The sequence below is a fragment of the Pezoporus occidentalis genome, unplaced genomic scaffold (assembly GCF_034315485.1).
Source record: "Pezoporus occidentalis ecotype Australia unplaced genomic scaffold, CSIRO_AGI_Poc_V1 ctg470, whole genome shotgun sequence".
Classification (NCBI taxonomy): Eukaryota; Metazoa; Chordata; class Aves; order Psittaciformes; family Psittacidae; genus Pezoporus; species Pezoporus occidentalis.
This window is the reverse complement of record NW_026915803.1, coordinates 33139-53985: the sequence shown is the minus strand read 5'-3', so window position 1 is coordinate 53985 and position 20847 is coordinate 33139. Positions and strand designations below refer to the sequence as shown.

Sequence of the window (20847 nt, the reverse complement as noted above, 5' to 3'; positions counted from 1 at the left end):
ACTTTTTCCATGGGAGATGTCAGCTGCCCTCTCTCCCCTGAGGTGTGGGAGCCCTGTGCCCCACAGCAAGAGGGGAACACACCAGTCCTCAAAGAGCTACCTGGGGAGGGGAAGCATTTCCAGGGCTGCATTTGTAACCTTTGATGCCCACTTCTTCTCCAGATGAATGCTCCTCCTGCCATTCCCTCCTGCAGGGAGATATGCCTCCTCTCCCTGGTTGGATGTTCACCTTCTCCAAATCTCATTTAAAGTTCCACTTCATTCAGTGACTCCCATGCTTGAACACCCTGTTCAGAAACTTCTGCAGAAACAAGAGTTGTGGCTATAGATATTCTAAACTAACGTTGCATCACCATCTTCCAGCTGTTGTCCTAACAGAAATGGTAGTTCTCTGTCTACTTTCATGTTCTTTGTCTAAATCTTTCCTTAAAATATCAAGGGGGATATTAGTTATATGTAGGAAACATTAAGTTGCAGTTATTGAAACTGAGTATCCCAAATCTTTATCCTGAAAAGACTTAACTACACATAGTGGGTGTCTTCCCTGGATGCAGGGAACGTGTACATGCATGTGGGCAGGAGATTGCAGCAATCTTTGTAACACGCCATTCAGGATAGCTGTTTATGAGTGTTTATGAGTAGAAAGACTTGCAAAAATCCATTGAGAAAAATATTATTCTCTCTTTTCCTCCTCAGATTGACAGTGTAGTGAGTCACAGCAGTGTTAGTTTTGTTTGTTTGTTCTTACAGGTTCCTTTGCTAAGGCAATATTCTCACTGCAAAACTGTTTATTTTTTTCTGTAGCTTCATGTTCTCGTGCACAGATGTAGAAGAAGCCACTTTCAACCCACACTTGGTACCTGCTGAAATTTGATTTTGGAATGACTCCATTCTCTTGAAGCTTGATGATGGTACTTTGTAAATTAATCTGTTCTTCAAGGTCCAGTCTAATCTACCAATGGGGATTGAAGGAACCTGCTTAAAAAAGCTGATGATAAAGTCCAAATGAGGCCACTGTGGATTTCACTGTGTACTTCAAAAAAAGAGAAATGGTTAAAAAACATTTATTTAATGTGTCTTCTTTGAGACCAAAGGTACCAATTAACTAGGACATACTGCAAGTTAGGAGTTCTTTTTGCTGTCAATAACTGTCACACAAGATACATTAGTTCTCTTACAGATGCTTTACCACAGGAATTTTATGCCTCCCATAAATTTGAGCATGAATTATTGTGTAAGAAATGCAGAAGGGTTGCTACTAAATAATATGTGTTACAGTTAATACAATCATTTCTTTCATGACCTGGTGAAACTAATGACAAATAAATGGTAGGCTGTCTTGTTGGTAGCAATGCAAATATGTTCTCAAATGGTTTTGGAGCCAGAGAGCGAGCATCATTACCTTTGATGTAATGACCAGCTCTATGTTGCAACTTTACTTGCTCTCTTAGTCCTGAATTGATTCCAACTTGAAACTTGTTTACTTGAAAAATATTTTAGGACATGCTAATGTTATTCTGCTAAATCATGTTTTCCTGATCAGTTAAGTCTTTGTTATTGATTTCTGTTGTTATTGATTTCTGAAGTTGGAAATGGAATACGTGTATGTGTGAGTGCAAATTTCAGCTGAGGGGACTTTCCTAGCTTTCATCTTTATTCTTGCTTTCATGAAAATCGATATAAGTTTCAATCAGAACCTACCAGAAGCAAGTAATCAAATAAGAGGCAAAAATCCTGCAAAAACTTTGACTTTTGTTTGGGTCATTTTTGTACATTTTAGATTTAAAGAATATTTTCTTCTACTTACTATTGTAGTAAGAATTGGAAACTATGTGGATTTTCATATCCCACAGAATTGTGTTGTGAGAGAGGTGACAGTGTCATGGAAATCGGAACTTTTTCCATTATTTGCATTTTTCTACTAAATGTGTTGAAGAAAGAGGTCACTAAAAGTATTTCTTTGTCAAAGAAAGGAATGATGAGACAGACAAGTCAGCTTCTCAAGACTCTAGGAAGGAGAGGTGGGGCTTAAGAATCTCGCCAGTTGGAGAAATAGCAGAAATTCAATCCAATGGTTGTGTCCATGCCTGATGCAGAAATAGGTGTTCAGAAATGGTTTCATTAGGAGGTTTCCACTGGTACTGAGCAAAGGACCTGTGGGTGGCATTGCCTGGGGTGAATTCCTGGATATCCAGTTTTTATGTAGTGGGGCTTTATTTATCCCATAAATTTTCAGTGTCTGACACTTGAATTGAGGCACTGGGCTGACTGAGCTCAATTCACTTCTAGCAAATTATTGTTGAGGCTGATAATGCAGTGCCCTAAAGTGCTGTAGAATTTATCAGCTGTCTTGACTAAGCAGCAATGTTAGCAAAACTTAAATTTGATTTTGTCCTACCTGTGTCCTAAGGGTCAGTTGAACCAACCTTTTCATATGAACTATGTAATTTAGTGGGATCACTCTAAGGAAATAGTTCAAGAATAGTTTCACGTCTTGACTGAGCAGAAGTAACCTGTGTGGAAATGTTTACCCTGACTGAAGCAGTAGAGATCTGATGAAGAAGCCTCAAGGTTTGCCAAGTGTCATCCAGGCTGGACCTGGGACTCTCAAATGCCTCTTTTGGTCAGAAGTGGTGGGGGAGAGAGCAAATTTTCAAGAGTGCAAGAAAGCAGAACAGCCCTGTAGGCATGGTTAGAGGTATATAGGCTCTTCTTGGAGTTAACTTGGCCTTAAATAGGACACCTGAACTGGTGGCTATTCAATATTAGTTGTTAATAATTATGGTATGTGCTCTGTTTGCAAGCACATGCTAAAGGGATTCCTAATGGTTCTTGTGTTATTGCTTAAGGTAGATAGAACTAGACAGCATCCTCCTGAATGCTATTTCGTTGCTGTGAGACAGGACATAGGCACTTATGCTGTAGATTGTGCAGGATTATTGATTTCAAATGCAATGTACACAGACTTTGATAAACTCCCAAGCGTTTAGGAGGATTTCCTTTACTTGAAGTCTCTTGACAGGTTTAATAAGTCTTGAAACAATTTTAAAGATTATTTCTTAGGCTATTCTTGACCTAGGAAGTGCGGAAAAAAGAATTTTAAAGAATCCTCAAACAAGTCCTAAATCCCTATGCTTTGAGAATCTGTTTTTTCCCCTTTATTGACAACAAATGTTCAGAAGCTAGTCTTAATCTAAAGCTACACCATCTCCCATGGTGCCGTGGCTGCTTTCCTAGGCTGGATGCGTATCTACAAGCAGAGATACCTTAGGTGTTGTGCACACAGTGCTGTCACCACAGCTGTGATGGTAACTTAGACAACTTTGTGTTAGCAGCAGCTCTGCCCTGCACAGCACCTTCATGCCAGGAATTCTTCTCCAGGCCTTGCTGAGGTGACACTTCACACAAGGGAGGGTATTATCTGAGTTTGATGAGGAAGGGGAGAAGGTGGCCTGCCCTTTGGCAGGTAGCCATTCTCTTGAGCTCTTCATGGAGATGATGGGAGATGAGGAATAATGGGTATTTCTTTTATAACTGAATGAGATCTTGGTGGTTATAATGGCTTCAGTTTTCATTTCCTCTGTACCACAGGCTTTCAATAAATATGTCTTGGTAAATTGCTGGGACTGCCACTGATTCTGCAGTACATGAACAGGAGGGACTGAGTCTTTGCTTCCAATGCTTTTTTGAAAAACTTTTATGTGAAAGAGCAGGTAAGGGTGGGAGGAGAAATTGAGATAAAGGGCTCCATCACTTGAATGTCAGATCATGACCATGTTTGCTGTTGAAAGTAGCCTCCAAAAGAGCCAGTTTTGTTAGCAAGGCTTTTCCTGTGTCTTATTTATTGCTTACCCCTCTCCTGGCCTTTTGCAAGGTCTTTAGGAAGCAGCTGGGACAAATATTTGAAAATCCTTAGTATTTCCTCCTTGGTTTTCCTTTACTGTTTTCTTCTTAATTTTGTGGGGCTAGCCTCTTTTCAAAAACATTTAAAGACTTCTCTGACTGAAAGTCTTCATACTTTTCATGAGTGAGTTACTTTACATTAGCTGTTCCACACAGACATCGCAATGATCAATAGCATAAAAATAAGGCACTCCTACAGTTCCCACTAAAGCAAGACTAACTGCCTCTGTAGACTTCAAAGAACAGGAGGAGATGAATGGAGCCAGGAAAATAGGCAAGTTTTCCCCCATATGCATGGAATATGCAAAGGGCATGCCAAATTCCCTGTTGTACGTCTGAGAGAAAGGTTAGAAGTAGGTGTGTTGTGAGTGCACAAATCTGTTTCTGTGAACACTGATTTGGCCTTTTGCTATTAGTGGGTGTTTATGCTGATCCAAGGGGGTGGTTCATGACAGGAGAAGGAGGTTTTTGGTGCTATTGCTCAATTCTGAGTGCCTTTGACAAGTAGGGAGATTAATGAGTTGAATGCAAAAAGAATGTATCAGGAGAGTATTTGTTCTTTGGAAAGATTAAGAATTTAAAATGAAAATGCTTTGAGTGTAGGTGTGCTAAGACACTTGCAAGATGCACAGGTAGGGGGAGGGATCAATGAGACCACAAATTAGAAGCGGCTGAAGGGGAGTTTCAAAGGTTCCCCTTGGGCACTGCTGCCATGGGCATTTCCACAGCACTGTGCACTTACCTAGAGATCAGAGCTCCATACCATTACTCTGACTGCCAAGAAGAGCTGTCAAAAGTTGGCACAAATCTCATCTGGAACTTTTTGGTGAGGAGGTGTTCGTAAGCTCAGACACCTTGCCTTTGGCTCTTGCCTGAGCCATGCTATAGGTATGCCTGTGCCCTGCTAGGCATCTCACTGGTCCTAGTTTTGTCTTGTTGACTTGAGTTCTTGGCTTGACCTGCTGACCTGCCTCTGGTCATCACTATGGCTTCCATCACAGACCTGCTCTGTTGTGCTTGCTTGGCACTGTGGTATTGTGCCCTTGTTGAGGATGCTGTGGCACTATCTGACATGGTGTTACCCTTGGATCCTGGCTCACCTACCACTGTGAGGTGTGGCCACTTGGATGCATCCAGGTTCTGGTGAGTAGCACTGCGTGAATTCAGGATCTGTGTCCTCTGGATTTGTGTGAGCTACTGCTGCATCCTTTGTAGGTTGAGCGAGAGAAGAAAGCAAAACGTGAGCTTTGTGTCCAGTTTGCATGGCCTGGGACACCTGGGAGTGCCAGCTGTGATCTGCTGTCTTGCATCAGTTGGGGTGTCCTAGGAATTGCCTGCAGCAAAGCTCAGGAGACCTGCCTGTCCTGAGCAGTGGCCTGGGTGTGAAGAGTGGGAAAGGAGTGGAGGAGGCAGTGAGCATCTGCCTTACTGCAACTCTATTTAGCTGGTCCATGTAGCACTTACCTGGGAAATGCTCTGGCTTTTTGTGACAATGTCCTTTTCTGAGAATTGACCTTAACAAGGATAATTCTGCCATTTGCTGAAATCTGTTGTATTTCATTGCAAACCCCGAGTACGTAAATGCTAACAGTTTTGTGCTTGATCATGATAATGACCTACATGAGGTTTGGTCTGTCTGCCCGCCCTTGCACTTCTCATTCTTTAGTTTATTGGAAGCCCTGCTTTTAATTACACACAGCTGCTGGGTTGTTTTTTTTTTTTCAGAAGCATGCACATTAGAGACATCAGAATAGTTAAATATAGTGTGATGTACTATTTCGTGTGCATGCGAACATTTTACTTTCTGCCTGATGCCAGCAACTGAACCACATATATTCTGTGTTCTGCACCTTCCACGAATGAGTGGGAAAAGACTTCTTCCCTGTGATTTGGAAACAAAATCCATCTGTTGAAGGTGGTGTCTGATGCTGGCACCACCAAAGCTGGATTTTCCATTTACCTTGCTATGTACCTTTTCCCCTAGGGTCTTTATTCTGCTCAGTGAAACTTGCTACACTGACAAGGGCTGATCAGTGGTTTGGTCCACATCACTGAATACATGCCCACTCGTGCTAGCAGTGGTATTGGAAAGAACATGCATTTCTTATGGTACCTGACTCAACACTTGGGCTGACATAGATGTATGGCTTCTAGGGCCTAATGTGGCTTTTGAGAGCTCACTTGTGTATCTCTGCATAGTGCTATGTACAGGCCTATTGCAAAGAATGACTTGCCATATCCCAACAACCAAACTGTATCTAAACCCACAGGAAATTCCCTACTAGGCTGGCAGCATGGAGGATGTTGAAAACATCTCCATTCAGACCGAGGGAAGGTAGAACCTCATGGTAGGATATGTGTCTGTGGGTGCATATGTGCTCTACTTTGGAGTACTGAAAAAGGAGCTGGTTTTGGAGGATGTTATGTGGGATAGGCAATGGAGAGCGAAGGCTGGGGAGAGTGTGTGGACCTTGTAGCTCTGCACATGAATTTCAGGTTCAGTAGTATGTCTTTTGAGTAAAGCTCAGTTTATACACTGAAGTGTGATTTATGGTTACATTTGTATCACACTAATTAGGGTAGAGTCCAAGGCAAGACAATATTTCCCATTATTTATGAGCAAATGTGCATTGTTCTACAGGATCCTAGTTATTAAAAGACAAAATATCTTGCAGGACTGTTTAATATTTCCTGCAGTGTTTAAACCTGAGCTCTCAGAGCTGTATTCAATCATAACCTGAAAACCAGTAATGCTTGTGAGTTTTAAAACCAAACACAGCAGTATCTGGAGCTCAACAGCTGTCCATCAATTCAACAGCATTAATTTTGTCACAAATCGAATATGTTGAAACAAAGGTCTCGTCACCAATTGTTTCTTGCCATGTAGTGAATGCAAGTAATTCCATGTGATCATGCAGTTTCTTAACAGGAGCTGTTTTAAACCAGAATCATTAGATTCCGTACTGTGTGTTAGTGGCAGTTAGTTTCCTACTACTGCTAAGGGTTCATCATCTACCATTGACATTAATTATTCTGTTTTGGCTTATTGACTTGCAAAAATGATTCCTTTGTTAGAAAATACCGTATTCAAAGAATGTGTTTGATGGAAACACAGGTCTACTTATCATCTTCATATCGCTACTGAGAACTTGTCTTCTACCCCAAAATGGTTTTCTATGAAGAAGAACTGGAGAGAACAGGAATTTTTGTAAATGGCTTTCAAAAGAAATTAGAGTTGTTCTATTTAGAGCATGTCTACTTGTCACTCATACTTAGCTATCTCACTCTGCAGAGGGCAGAAGTGAATTCTTTTCAATTTGCAATTTCCAGGCTTGTAAATTGAAAAATCCACATCTGCCCTTTCTAGCTTAAGAAGGATTGACAACAAAAGGTCACATTTTCAAAATGAATATGTTATGCATTACGACTCATTGTATCATTATTTTCAGGTCTTATATTGGCCCACTGCAATATACTTATACTTACAACATCCTTGTGAAAGAGGGAAATCCTATTATCTTTTGTTTAGAACTGAAAACTCATTTGCTACAAGTTGCTTGGACTTGTCTGTGATCACATATGAAGTCTGTGACAAAACTGTCAAGTTATTCTGCAAGTCTTTGGACTCCTGGCTATGTCACTGTAGCATCTTCAGCAAGATGGGACTCAGCTGCTGTTTGTAAGGATGAGGGTGCAGGTTTTACATTCTTACACCATGTGTGCTTTTTGATTTATTGCTGTAAAACTTTTTGACATGATATCATGCATTTAAATGTTTTAAAAGCTTTCTGACTTGGGAGGCACTGACAAACTAAGGAGGCAGTCAACAAGACATGCAGTCAATTGGTGCATGACAACAACCACGAGCAGGAGTTCTAGAGAGCACCAGGTAGGGAGTGCAAATATTTTTATCTCTTATACCTTGTGGAAGTAATGAGTTTGGGTTGCACGGTGTTAACTAGACACCTGCTTTGCTTCAAAGACAAAAAAGCAAGCTTTTCACTTGCCTCATTTTTAGCTGCTAGGAGTAGTGTTAGGTGGCTTTTGGAGGGCAACACTATCATAGCCTGCAATTAAAATCTTTCTATGGGATTCATTCCTAGACAGTGACAATCTAACAAAAAAACCCATTTGGGAATACAGTTTATACCAGGAAGGAAGAAGAATCTGCGACATACGACTTAGCTAAGTGACAATGGAGGGTCTTAGACTGGGATAATCAGACAACTATTGTAAGGGTATAAGTATCAAACAGGAAATAATTATCCAGGATTGAATGAGGGATAAAATTAGGAAATGTAAGACTATAAAACAGTCTCCCAAAGTAGATGGGAGAGGGACATTAGAAACCAGAGCAGCTAAATTTTACTGAAAGGACTTTAAAAATGGACACATCTAACCTAGTGAATAATTATTTTGCTACTAGCAGTTCATGAGTGTCAGGGAGCTTGGGGTAGGGGTAGTATTCCAGTCAAATAGCTGAAAGGCTTCAGCTCAGGCATGCACTGTGAACTGGATAGAACGTGTATAACAATTTACACGATGGAGAAGATAATCTAGAAGAAAAGATGCTCTGGAGCAGAGGAATGGGTAAGAAAAGCTTAGCAGGAAATGTGTCTGTGCAGGCTTTTGAGAGATGGTCTAGGATGAAAATCAAGAGTTGTGCTAAAAGTGGGGCAGGATGGGGAGGGATGGTGTTGCAGTGGGGAAAAGGCAGCACCTGGAGAAATGCAGGGAGGTTGCAATAGAGGCAGTCTCAGGACAAGTTTCAGTGCAGATGCCTCCTTTCAATAGAAGCAAATGGTCCTCTTTGGAGAGGCTTGAGGCCATCAGCAGGGAAATACTGTGTGGGGGGTCAGGGAGTAACCAAGGTAGTTTGCTTCTGAAGCAGGTTGAACATGGTTACAAAACCTGGTACTGGGGCTGTGCCTAAACTGAGAGCTGAAAAACTCCATGCTTCGGTTCTTATCAGCAGATTACTTAATTCATGTGTTTTGGGGGATTGAAAATGATCCTTTAACTGCAGTTTTCATTGGCTATTCAACATATGCTGTTTCTTAGAAAAAATCAGTGGTGTTTTTCATTGGCATCAGTTGGTATCTTGAGTTACATGTCTTTGCATGAACTGCCTTTATTTTTGAAGCATTTAAAGACTGACCCTGTGCTTTAAAACCTCCTAAACTACTTGCCTGTTGGTGAGGTACCATGTATACTATTCCCACTGGAAGAAAGTATGTAACCGGTGTAATCTGAGAGCCTGATTCTCTTCACATTCACTTCAGTTTTGTACCAAAGCAACTCCAGGGCCTTGTCTGAGTGGGAGCAGACTCAGGGTCAATATGTGTTTAGTATGTGATGGGAACTGTGTAAGAGGATTAATAAGTCATCTTCCTAGCTTAAAAAAAATCCCCCAAACGGAGCCCTAAACAGCAAACCTGTTTGGTTAATAAAACTTTAGTAATGAAATAATCATAGATCAGTTGTGTTGCCTGGGACTAAAAACGTGTTAGTGTCTCTGCTTAAATATGTCTTGCTCTTTAGCTTAACCATCCATTCATGGTATTTCTCCACTGCAGAACAACACTTCTGCTGACTGGACAGAGGGTCAGATCAATGCAGGTAAAATTCCTGTTAATGAGATTTTGAATCTTTGACGTTTCCAGTCAATGCTTACTTGAAATGCATGGAGGGAGTCTGATGTTACCAATCCAGTTCTCAACTGTTTCTCAAGTAGGCGCTCACAAATATTTATCTCATGTTTTTATCCCATTTTTTTTTACTTTTTTTTTTTAATGGAGGTCATAAATTTGTGTTGCTCAGTGTTAATTAGCTCCTTAATATGCCATGGTCTGCACTTCAGTGAAAGCTTGCTTTTGTTTGCGTTATTACCTTTCTAGAAAGGAAGTATCAGTTTGTTCTGCTAGACAACCTAACGTCTCTTACCTAGCAACTTTTCCTAATTTAATTCCTGTGGTGACTGAAAAGTGAACTATTCTTGCATGTGTATGTAATGCAACCAGAATCCTTATTAAACATCAGAGGTGTGCAACCAGGGAACGTGTACGCCAGTTACACAGCTGTTCATTGTGTTTTGTCAACATTAATTTCTGGGGGATTTCTCTTTCCTGTTATTCACCTAACTTTACCAAAGCAGCAGCTTTCAGACTTGGGACCTTTAATTTCCTGGGGGAATGAGGTAGCTATGCTGATGTTGAAACATTCCTTCTTGTCCTGTTTGGGCTGTGGGGAATATAAATTTATCGTAATAATGGTCTATTTATGCTCAGTTAAATAATATCTGATCTCAGATAGGCCTGGAATGACATCAGTGTTTATCTAGGACATGAACAACACAGATAATTGGCAGGTAGAAAGGTATTTACTGTTGTATCAGAGACAGGTAATATCTTCTGTACTGGTGGCCACATTTTGGGACAAATAATTTCTTTCAAAAGCTATCTATAGGTGCTCTTTCTCAGGAAAGCATCTGCTTTGGATCCAGAGTATAGAAAGTCATTTAGACTTACAATACCATGTAGTTGTAGAACCTGCCCAAAGACTTAACTTTAAGCTTGAGTTTCAGTCCTGGGAACTAACAATCTAGATGGTTAATACTGCGGTACCTGACTTGGAGTGCTGTGTTCTGCAATGGATCTCACCCTGGCAATCTTCAGCTGTGGGAACTAGGGTGGCTGCTGCATCCTCCCTGTTAAACAGGTCATTTTGAGACGTTTGTTATAGCTACTGCAATCGTTTGTGACATCAGCCTGTAGTGAAAGGCCTCTACTTAAAAGTTTTCCTTCGAAAGGAAGTGTAGCTCAAGGCCCGGTATGATAACTTTCAGTGAGAAAGAAACCTGCTGGATGCCAGCATTTTCAGACAGACAAACTAGCATTTGAAAACCCAGCCAGCTCCAGCTCCTCCAACTAAAGGTTGCTCAGAGATGCAAGGGGAGAGTTGTTTCAGATGCTTCCTCCATGGCCTGACACTGAGTTTTCTTGACACTGGGGATCCTTTGCATAAAAAAGAAAAAGAGCCAAATTTTAGGAACACAGCTGGGTCAGGCAGCCACAAAGCAACAGTTAGAATAGTCACATAAATTGTGATGAATCACAACTTCAGTTTCTCGAGAGGGAAGAAAAAAAATCCAAATCCACTGAAATTGAAACATAATAAAACCAAATGCCTCTAATAGAGGGTAATCATGTGCATTTGCCTTATAGATCATGATTTATGGGGTCTTAAAATTGTACTTTCAATTTCTGTCTCTTTTATTTTTTGCAGTCTTGGAAAACTGATCGGTTGAACTTGGCTTTGAGAATAATGTAATGCAGCCAGCATAGCTCTGCTCCCAAACAGAACCATGCTTTTTATTTAGATGAAAATATTCAATAAACCCCTTTTGTGTCGGCTTTGCTGTCCTTCAGGATAAATAAGTCTCTAGTGCAATTGATAGCTAACCAAAAATGAAGAATATTTGTTTAAGATCTTGGAGAAAATGAGTCTTGGAGAATGCCGCTAATTATTCTGATAGTATCTTTTCAGAAGTAGGATACTGAGCTGCAATTGTAGTCAATTATCAGCTTTTCTTTACTATGCTTTGATGCTTACAGCAATTCTTTTTCCTTTTGCTAGTATGCATTCCCCCCCCAAAAAAGGAATGTAACAAGATGCCTAAATTGCTGACTGTCTTGTGTGCAATATCGATTGGGCTCATTGATGCTGTGTTATCTAAGACTAAATTGGCATCAATTTTTTTTCCTCTCTGAAGGCTGAAGATTTTGTGTTCTTTTTAATTGTTGGAGGAAGGTCAGCACTGAGCCCTCTGGCTTTTAATCTTGGGTGGAAATGTCCTAAATGAATAGAAAACTGTATGTCAGCAAAATGAACTCTTGCTGAAAGCAATGTGTAGGCTTCTCATGTTCTGCGTTTGTGATGACATAAGCTTTGACTTTGGCCCGTATCTTTTTGAAGGAGAGTAACATTTGTTCCCTTCAGCCTAATAGCAGTGCTGATGGTAGGAACAGCGCGCTTGCATGAAGAACAGCTCCTGACCTCCTGCAATTTGTAGCACTGATTAGAGAAGAGACTTTTTGTTTAATTTGAAGTGCTGTTCCTTGTAATTTCTCAGTGTAAGGATCCTGGTCTTTATACAGTCACAACGCAAATAGTTGGGGTTTAACATGGTAAATTAATTTCTTTGCCTATTTGGCTGTTCCTATCTCCATCTGGCAGATGGAGAGCTGAAGTTGTGGGTAGGACTGTTCTGACTATCTGAATGCTCCTCAGGGGTTCTATTGTGTCCTGCACCCTAACTCTGAGAAATGGGAGGAAATACAAGTCAAAGAATATAACTCCTAAGCAACTGGCAGGATGGAGCTGTCGGCATAGACTGTGGTGGGCCTTTCTGCAAGGGCATCCGTCCCTGAGATCTCCATGTCTCTGTGCCAGGCAGTGAGTAATCCTGTGTTGGTGCAATGTGAGAGAAGATTGATTTTAGCATCTACTTCTGAAATTATTTCAGGGAACTTGTATCAAATGCTGCGGTTGGATTCAATGAGGTTGAGTGCAGAGGGACAGAAGTTTATTTTCACCGCACCTGAGCTCACCAGGAAATATGTAAAAAAACCTCAAGCCCATTTCCCTCAGGGTTTTGGCTCATATTTCCTTTCCAAGACAGGAGATTCATGAGCAGAAGAATAGCCTCCCATCTGTTAGAAAGGCAAAGCAGGTGAAATGCATCTGGTCCTTTCATCCTTTTCACCCTTTCCACCCGTCCCCAGTTCGCACATCCTGGGGAGTAACAAGTTCAGTTTTCCCCTTGAAGCTCAATGAGGTCAAGACAAAAGTGGAACAACTAAAAAACTTCCTGGCATGTTAATGAACAGCTCATTGGAGGATAAAACAGGCCTGGGGGCATCACTGTGGCTTTGATCAAAGCTGGGAAGTGTTACTGGTCTCTTTTTTGCAGAGGTCTGTGTAAACAGATTGCAGTTGGGTGAGTTTCCCTGGTCTGATCTGAGATTTCAGTTGTCCCCAGTGGCTCAGGAACACCCTCAATCAGTTGCAGTTGGGAGAGTTTTCATGTCTCCAGTCTGACCGTCAGCCTTTGATAATAAAGTGTGTGCAGCAGTCGATGGGATATTGCCCAGAGCACTGGGCAGAATGCTGTGAGCATGTGAGCTGTGTCTCATTTCTCCCCAGTCTGCAGTCAAGGAAAGCTTTGGAACAGATACAAGCCCAAAATGGGGCAGGGGGAAGGAATTTTGTACATGGAATAGTTCAAAGCTAAATTCCAGTCTTCAGGTGTGAACCAGCTATGAGAAATATAAGGCACCTATACAGTCTTTGTGGGAGTCTGTAACAAGTCCGAGTGTAAAATCTTTTAACAAAAGGATTAATGAAGAACTTTATCCAGAGTGCTGTTTTATCAGGACGATGTGGCAGAGTTTGTGGGTTCTGCATGTGGTTTCTCAGAATATCCGGATGGAGTTTGGGATACCTCATCCATGGGGGTCATGGAGATGATTGTCATTGAGAAGTACTCTGTATCAAGCAAGCTTGGAAAGAGTGTGGCTGCCAGGTCTGGCTGGTGGAAGGAAATCCACCAACTCTAGCTCTGTCCCACCAAAGTGGTCCAGATCCCTTTTCATCTTCCAATATGTCCCTTTCCAGTTCTGCAGTTTCTATCAAAAAAAGTGGTTTTGGTCTCACATTAGAGGGGTTGGAGAAAGGATTAGATAAAAGATCTGGGTTCCAGTTTCCACACAGAGTTCCCTGATAGAATGTGAGAGAAGAATTCCAAGTTTTCTGCTGTCAAAGAAAATATAAAACCTGCAAGTCCATGAGTCAAGCAGTGTGAGTGCTTTACTGTGTCTGTAGCATACCCTCTTGGTTGCTTAAAAAGATGGGTCAAAGAGTATAAAGGGAATGTTTAGTTATTAATCAAATGCCTTGATAGTTACTAGGTGGCAAGAACTTATCTATCTTTAAAAGATCAGTTCTGAGAGTGCAACTGGGGAAAATTCAGCTGATTTTAGTTTTTTACATCAGCCATGATTTGAGTCAATGGCGAAATCAGCAGCTTGAATTTTTGACTCCAGTAATTTCACCTTCCTTTCCCCAAGTCACCTTCCTCATTCCCTCTCTATTTAGATGTCGTTTTTCACCTACAAGCTCTCCAACCTCCCAGCCCATGCCTAGGTACAAGGTCAATGCTGCTGCAGCACCTCTTGCTGGGACATGGGCTCAGAGATATGCTGAGGGGCTGACAGGACACAGAGTTTGGTGGGGATGGTCTCAGCTCCCTGCCTCATGCCTGACAGTTGGGGCCATTGGGGCCAGGCACACTGGGGTTCTGGCTAGAAATCAGGTTTGGGGTAGCTTTGCTCCATCCTATATGCTTTTGGTTTTAGGAGGTGCTGGTCCTTGGGCTTTGCACGCTGCAGAGGGCAGAGCTTTCATAGGAAAATAGCAAGTACTGAAGTGGAAGTCAGTGAAGAGAAGGAGACTGTGTTCATGTAATAAATCCTGGTCCTTTTTCCCTTTGTTTACCTGGTGCGGTCATTTCCAGAGGGACCCATAACTGTGAGAGGTGCCAGTGTGTGCTGCAGCAATGCTGCAGCACTCCAATGTTATAAAAGACTGAAAGGTGGCAGCAAGGTTTTGCTGCAGAGCTGTTCTTCAGTAGTTATCATGGGCATTCTCCTGCAGGAAGGGGATTTGCAGGAAAAATGGAAAGAAAAAATGTTTCAGTTCCTTAAGAAATAGGGAATGGCCTTATTTGTTTAGAGAACAGTTTTTTTCTTTTTAGAGCTGGGCCTCATTCATGCATAGCAAGAATTTCCTCTGGCTTATGCGGAGCTAATTTTGGAGGATGCTGTTCTCTGGTGATTAGTAACATTTTGTTAATGTTTTGTTGTGCTGTGTTAGAGCAAATGTAGTTATTTTCTGCTGGGCAAAGAACTAAAGAGCAGCATTTTTCAAATAACCCAGTTCAGCGGGATAAGGGAAAACTTGTAGAACTCTCTTACCATTAGCAGGAACCTCTGACTACACTGCACACTGCGAGGTTTGATGCTTCTTTACTCTTTCTTCTGGCAATTTCTCTGTACCAGGGCTAGCCACTTCCAGCAGCATTAATGTGACTCTCATTCCCTCCATCCCTGAAGTTTGGATGGCCATGCCCATTTCCCTGGCAGATGAGGCAATGCACAGACCCTCCAGGCCAGTTGCTGTTCATCTGCTTTGTGCCCCATCCCACCTATGGGCCAGGTCTGGGTCAGAGCTTCCTGTGCTGGATCTTTATCCACTTACTCAGCACACCAGATGCTTGAATTTATTGCTTCACTGTGTTGAGGTTTGACAAGAGGTATGGCTCTTCTCTTCTCTCTTTTTCTCTTTGAGACCATGTTTATGAGAGCTGGGTTTATTTTTCCCTTCCTACAGCTCTCTAAATGCTAAGGGCTCCATGTAGAGTTATAGAGTTATTGACATTCTCCTGTCCTGTAGGCTTTGGGAAGTAAAATTTTTTAACACATGGGAAGATCAGACCTTTGGAGAGACTGCTGTGATGTTATGTGAAACACTTTGATTTCTTTTCTTGCAGAGCACACTATGGGTCATATTGCCCTGAACTATTCTCCTTATACCCACCTGCTGTCTTGAGCTCATTTCCTTACATTGAGAAAGTACTTGGGAAAGAATTGACTCAGAAAATAGTTCAGTGATGCAATCCTGTAAGATTGGCAAAAAGTAGGCAAAAGAGATAGTTTAAGTAATATAGCTGTTCATTTTAGACACCTGTACCTGTAAATGGTTTCTTTCTGGTACAGGTAGGTCTGTCCTTCCCATGATAGTTTGCTCTGTGCTTTTCTGAGCTCTCTGGGGAATCCGGGGCACAGATGTTAGGATGCACAGTAGTGATATATTACATGGAATGAAATAATGGAGAGCCAGCAAATGTTGTTTATAAATTGTATCTCTAAACGCTGTCAGACTGTTCTGTTATTTGTGCAGTGTATTTCCCAGTATCACATCTGCATGTTCAGCACTCTATACACGAGTTTACTTTTTAGTTCTTTGATGTGAGTTCATGGCCTGCTAAAAGAAATGTTGGACCAGTGTTCTACCTGATCATCTGCTTATGCAATCATTGAGAACTTTTAAGTCAACTCTGTGCTTGGCATTGTAAAACCCAGTGTTACTCCAGGCAAGCATCTTTTTTTAATGCAGTATGTCACTCAGATTTTCAGAACAAAACCTGTTTGTAGCTCTGTTCCTTTCAGCAGGACACTGTAATAACAGACTGCTGGTGTTTCCCTGTGCAAATCAGTTTTGCCCCAAAAGCCAGTAATACTTAATAATCTAAAGAAAAAGTGATTTTTCTGCTGTGTTGTATTTCCTTTCATTAGATATTTCAAAGAGGATGTAATGTTGGTACTGTTCCCAGATGCTTCATGAAAATGAATACTAATACCTAATTATTACCTTACATTTTATTCTATGTAGCAGTAATATAAAGTGGAATAGTATTAATTAAACCAGAGGCTTGGTTCTGTTCTGAGAGGTATTTCTCTTTGTAATCCCAGTTCTGTCTTTTTTAGCACAGCTATCATTGTCATAATTTTGTGATACAAACGAAAGAAGTAGAATCTCCTTGTTAAAAGTTCTCACCTATGACTTGATCAAAACTTTACTTGAATTTCCAGAAGATGAAAAGTAGTAAATGAAATCATAATGTTGTCTGGTGTCTTTCTTGCATTGTTGTGTGGTGTTGTGGTAGTTTGAGGACTGGTGGAATGGGTGAATTTCCTAATCAATATAAATGATTGCAAATAGTGGAATTATAGTAAAACTGGGAACCCTTCATGGGAATGAAACAAGCCCAAGCCAGGGATTTCAGACACAGAAAACTCTGTATATTGACACAAATAGAATATAAAGTAAAATCAAACCAACTGTGACATTTTCTCAGTGGCACACAAATGTAGTACATCCAGCAACAAGCTGACTTGTCTGAAGACCCATGGTGACCAGGCAAACCCCAGGCATTGGACACATGGTACTGAGTGTTTGAAGTATTCTCCTAGTGATCCTTCTTTCTGTTTGCTGTTGACTGAAGCCAAAATGTTGTACTGCTTGATTTAAGACTTCTTTACAATAATACATTCTGCTTGATGCATTTATATCCTGTAGTACATTTTCCCATGAAATTCAGAACATCCATTTTGTGGAGTACAAGGCTCATCAAAACCAAGGAATTGCCAGTAAAATCTCACACAAAATACTAACATAAGCTTTTAATGCACATAAATTCATACATAGGCTTAGTTGTTCCCAACCAAGTGTTATAAATGCAAATTTTGAACAATTTCTTACTAATGTCAGCTAATTCACCATCTAGACATGTTTGGACACCAAAAAACATTCATATTTTGAATTCTATTCTAAATCTGTTTTTTGACAAGGTGGTAAAATACAAAACAGAGACACAAAATGTAGTTAATGTTCATTGGCAACATATTTCTAAATATGTTGTCACAACTCAATTAACTTATGTGAAAAATAAAAAGACAAAGTGGATTTAAATTATTACTTGTCATAGAGTATATGTGTTAAGTAGTCTGATGACCCTTTCAGTAAAAGCTATCCTATTCCCTTCTCCAGTGGATTGGCTGCAAAGATAATGAACCAAGAGAAGAAGAAACCCCATAATATTGTCTGCTTGAAAGCTGGGCCAAGAAAAAAGGTGAAAGACTTTGAATTCAGTATTTGCAACTATTTAGTTGCTTCCGTGGAAGCTTCTTCCATGGAAGTGGCTTCAATGAAGGGACTCTGAAAATGTTGAATAATCAGTTCCTGTTTATCTTTTTATAAACCCACAAGCAATGAAAATTATTTCTTTTAATAAAAGTGAAAAAATGAGGTGGTATAATACACCATTAAAATAGGCTAGTAAGTGCTATAGCCCAATTATAAACTTCTCTTTTTATGATCAGTAATAATGGTTGTTTTTATTCCAGAGACATGGCTGTCATTACTGTGGCTGAAATGTGTGGTAGGATTATATAGCAGAAAGCTGTGCTGGTATTAAAACACAATTTACCATGGAAAAAAACTGCTTGGTGAATACAGGTGCCAAATCTTGTCCCTCGTGATTTCTGCCCTTTAGCTTGTCTGGCTGGTTTATGTCCCTTCTATGCAGGGAATGGGTCAGGACCAGACACAGGTCAGGAATGGGAGCCTGCAGACCTATTGGGCTCTCAGGCTCACTGGGTCTCAGGCTCAGTCATTTGTGCGCTGTGTTTTTGGTTACTTGTTTGTGCTGTGATGGTAGCTGGGCACTGAGGTTTCTTGCTAAGTTCTTGATTGCTCTAAGTGTGCGTTAGCAACCTGGGATCCTCCAAACGACTGGTGCAAGACATCTCTAGCACAGCTAACAATGGAGTTACACTGTGCTACAGTCTCTGGCATACGTTGCTCAAGCATTTTGCTCATACAGTTGCAAACTGAGTAAACAGCCCAGAAATTTCAATGGAAGGTGCAAAAACCATAGAGTTTCTCAGACTGGTCCAAGGCTTCTCGGCAGAGCAGGCAAACCTGCATTTTCCTCCCCTAGCCTGAGGGCTGGAAGAAGTGGGGCAGGGAATGATGGGGGGGGGGGAGGAGGTCTGGAAAACTGGGTCGCTGACTCATGCTCCTTGGGGTGGCTGGAGAGGGCCCAGAGGCTGTGACTGCTCACCTGCCCTTGGAGCAAACTCTTGTCCACCTCATCTGGGCCAGGAGCTGCCCTTAATAAGCTGGTGGGAACACTCTGACCCCCATTAAAATTTCACCTCAGTTGCTTCTAGCTTCCTTAACCCAGGCAGCTTCTGGAAAGATGCTCATCTTCCTCCTCAGTGTCTTTTAGCACCAGTCATAGTACTGTTACCTGTGTGGGTTTTTTGTGTGTGTATCCAGTCTCTGTTTTCAGCCTTTCCAAGTTGAAACATCTTTTCTTACTGGCGCATATTGTCTTGCTGAGATGGAGAACATCCCATAGTAGGTTTGGGGCACCAGATGTGTATGATGGCAAGTCTTTGTGCTGCTGCTGCAGGATGGTAGTACTGCAGTGGTGGATACTGGCTGGTATGTAGTGTTGCTGTCCACAGCCAGAAAAAACAGCATCCCAGAGGTGATAAAAACATCCTGTTTTTCTCATGTGGGTTAGCTGAAGCTCTGGAAGTGATCTCTTTCTGTAAGTTCCTTTTATATTAGAGATGTTATCTTGCTTTCAAATCTTAAGTCATGTAATATAATCATAGGTGAAAATTTCTCTTCATACCTCCCATCTTTAAGCATGTGAATACTTCGGGCCAGTTAGGGATGTTTCTGATACTTTTCTCTTTCCAAATGGTGTTAGTAATGCACTTCAGTGAGCTAAGTTTCCCAGTGTTGCTGCATAGGGACTTACACAGATTATTCTTTTTAGGATCCTCTTGTTGCTCTTGTGACTTTATATGAAATGGCTGACAAAGGAGACCAGGTGCAAATTGTCCATAGGCAGCATGTGGAGTTTAGGCTCACAAATCCACAGGGAAATGTTCTGTTACCCAGTTAGCATAAGCAGTTTCACAGCTGATGTAAAGTAACAAGGGTTCAGATAACAGACAGACTCGCAGATGCTGTTTCCAGAACAACAAGCTGCGAAGGACTCTTGAAGATGATAATCTTAAACTGTATTTGCCTGCAATGGATTTTTTGAAACTGGAGCAAAGAGAATAGCAGGGTGAGCTATTAAAATTCAGCTTTAGAACTGGCAGGAAAGGTAGCGTGAGCTTCCACAAGCACTTGTTTCAACTGTCTTTTGTTCTTGTTCTTAATGTGTTGCTTAATTAAAGAGCACAAATCTAACCTGAAAATGTCTGTACAGCTACCCACACTCCTCTTTCCTAGGTTTATCTGCAGGAATGTTAAGATGCATCTTTTTTGGGGGTGGCTCCTTTAGCTGATAAATAAAATGAAGGCAGCTAGGCAGCTGTTTCAGTTCTCAGATGGTGCTGGGCACGATTAGCATAGCCTGCTAGGGTAGTAAGGATTAAACAACATGCTCAGATCACTTTCAGGCTCTTCCTCGGGGCCCTCTTTATTAATTCAAACATCCCCCTCCCCAAGGCAGCACGAAATGAATTGTGTTTCCTCAACCAACACAGCTGCTGCTGCCTTACTCGCTGCCTGCCTGGGACTGATTATGGGAGCCACCATCCCCTGCTGACCCTGCTAGTGAATCCCTTGTAAAGTATGAAAGACCTGGCTCTGCATCTGGGATGGGCTAGAAGAAGGGCTGCTGGGTTTTAAGAGGTACAGCAGGAACATATGTAATTAATATGGTTATGTTATCATACAATCATAGAATGCTTTGGGTTGGAAGGAACCTTAAAGCTCATCCAGTTCCAAGCCCCTGCCACGAGCAGGGATACCTTCCACTAGACCAGGTTGCTCCAAACCCCTTCCAGCCTGGCCTTGAACACTGCCAGGGATGGTGTTCACCTCACAAGGAAGAATTTCTTCCTAATATCTAATCTAAATCTGCCCAATTTCACTGTAAAACCATTACCCCTTGTCCTATCACTTCATGCCCTTGTAAAAAGTTCCTCTCCAGATTCCTTGTAAGCAAGTATGCAAAGTGTGTATATATATATAGCATATATGTATAGTATATATATTAATATGCAGATAATTCCTAATTATCTAGCTCTGTGGTTGAGAACTATTCAGAAGGAGTTATGGGGTTACTGTGTCTTTTTTGTGGACTAGGAAAGGCATTTTGAGCCATTTCATGGAAGGAGAGCTTGGCTCCTAGCTTAGGCAATAAACTCTGTCCCTGATGTAAGGCCATGCTGCTGTCTCCTTAATTTTCTTTCTCATGCTAAAGTTGGTTCTGTTGTAAATCTACTGCTTTCT

The 20847-nt window shown here is 41.3% G+C and overlaps 1 long non-coding RNA gene across 1 annotated transcript in view; it reads left to right on the top strand.

Moving 5' to 3' along the window:
* LOC134172789 (uncharacterized) overlaps positions 1–17493 on the top strand; it is a 36183-nt gene extending 18690 nt beyond the window's left edge. The window contains exon 2 of the long non-coding RNA XR_009968017.1: positions 16880–17493. This is a non-coding gene — a long non-coding RNA (uncharacterized LOC134172789). The remainder of the gene's footprint in view (positions 1–16879) is intronic.
* Positions 17494–20847: the final 3354 nt, after the last annotated feature.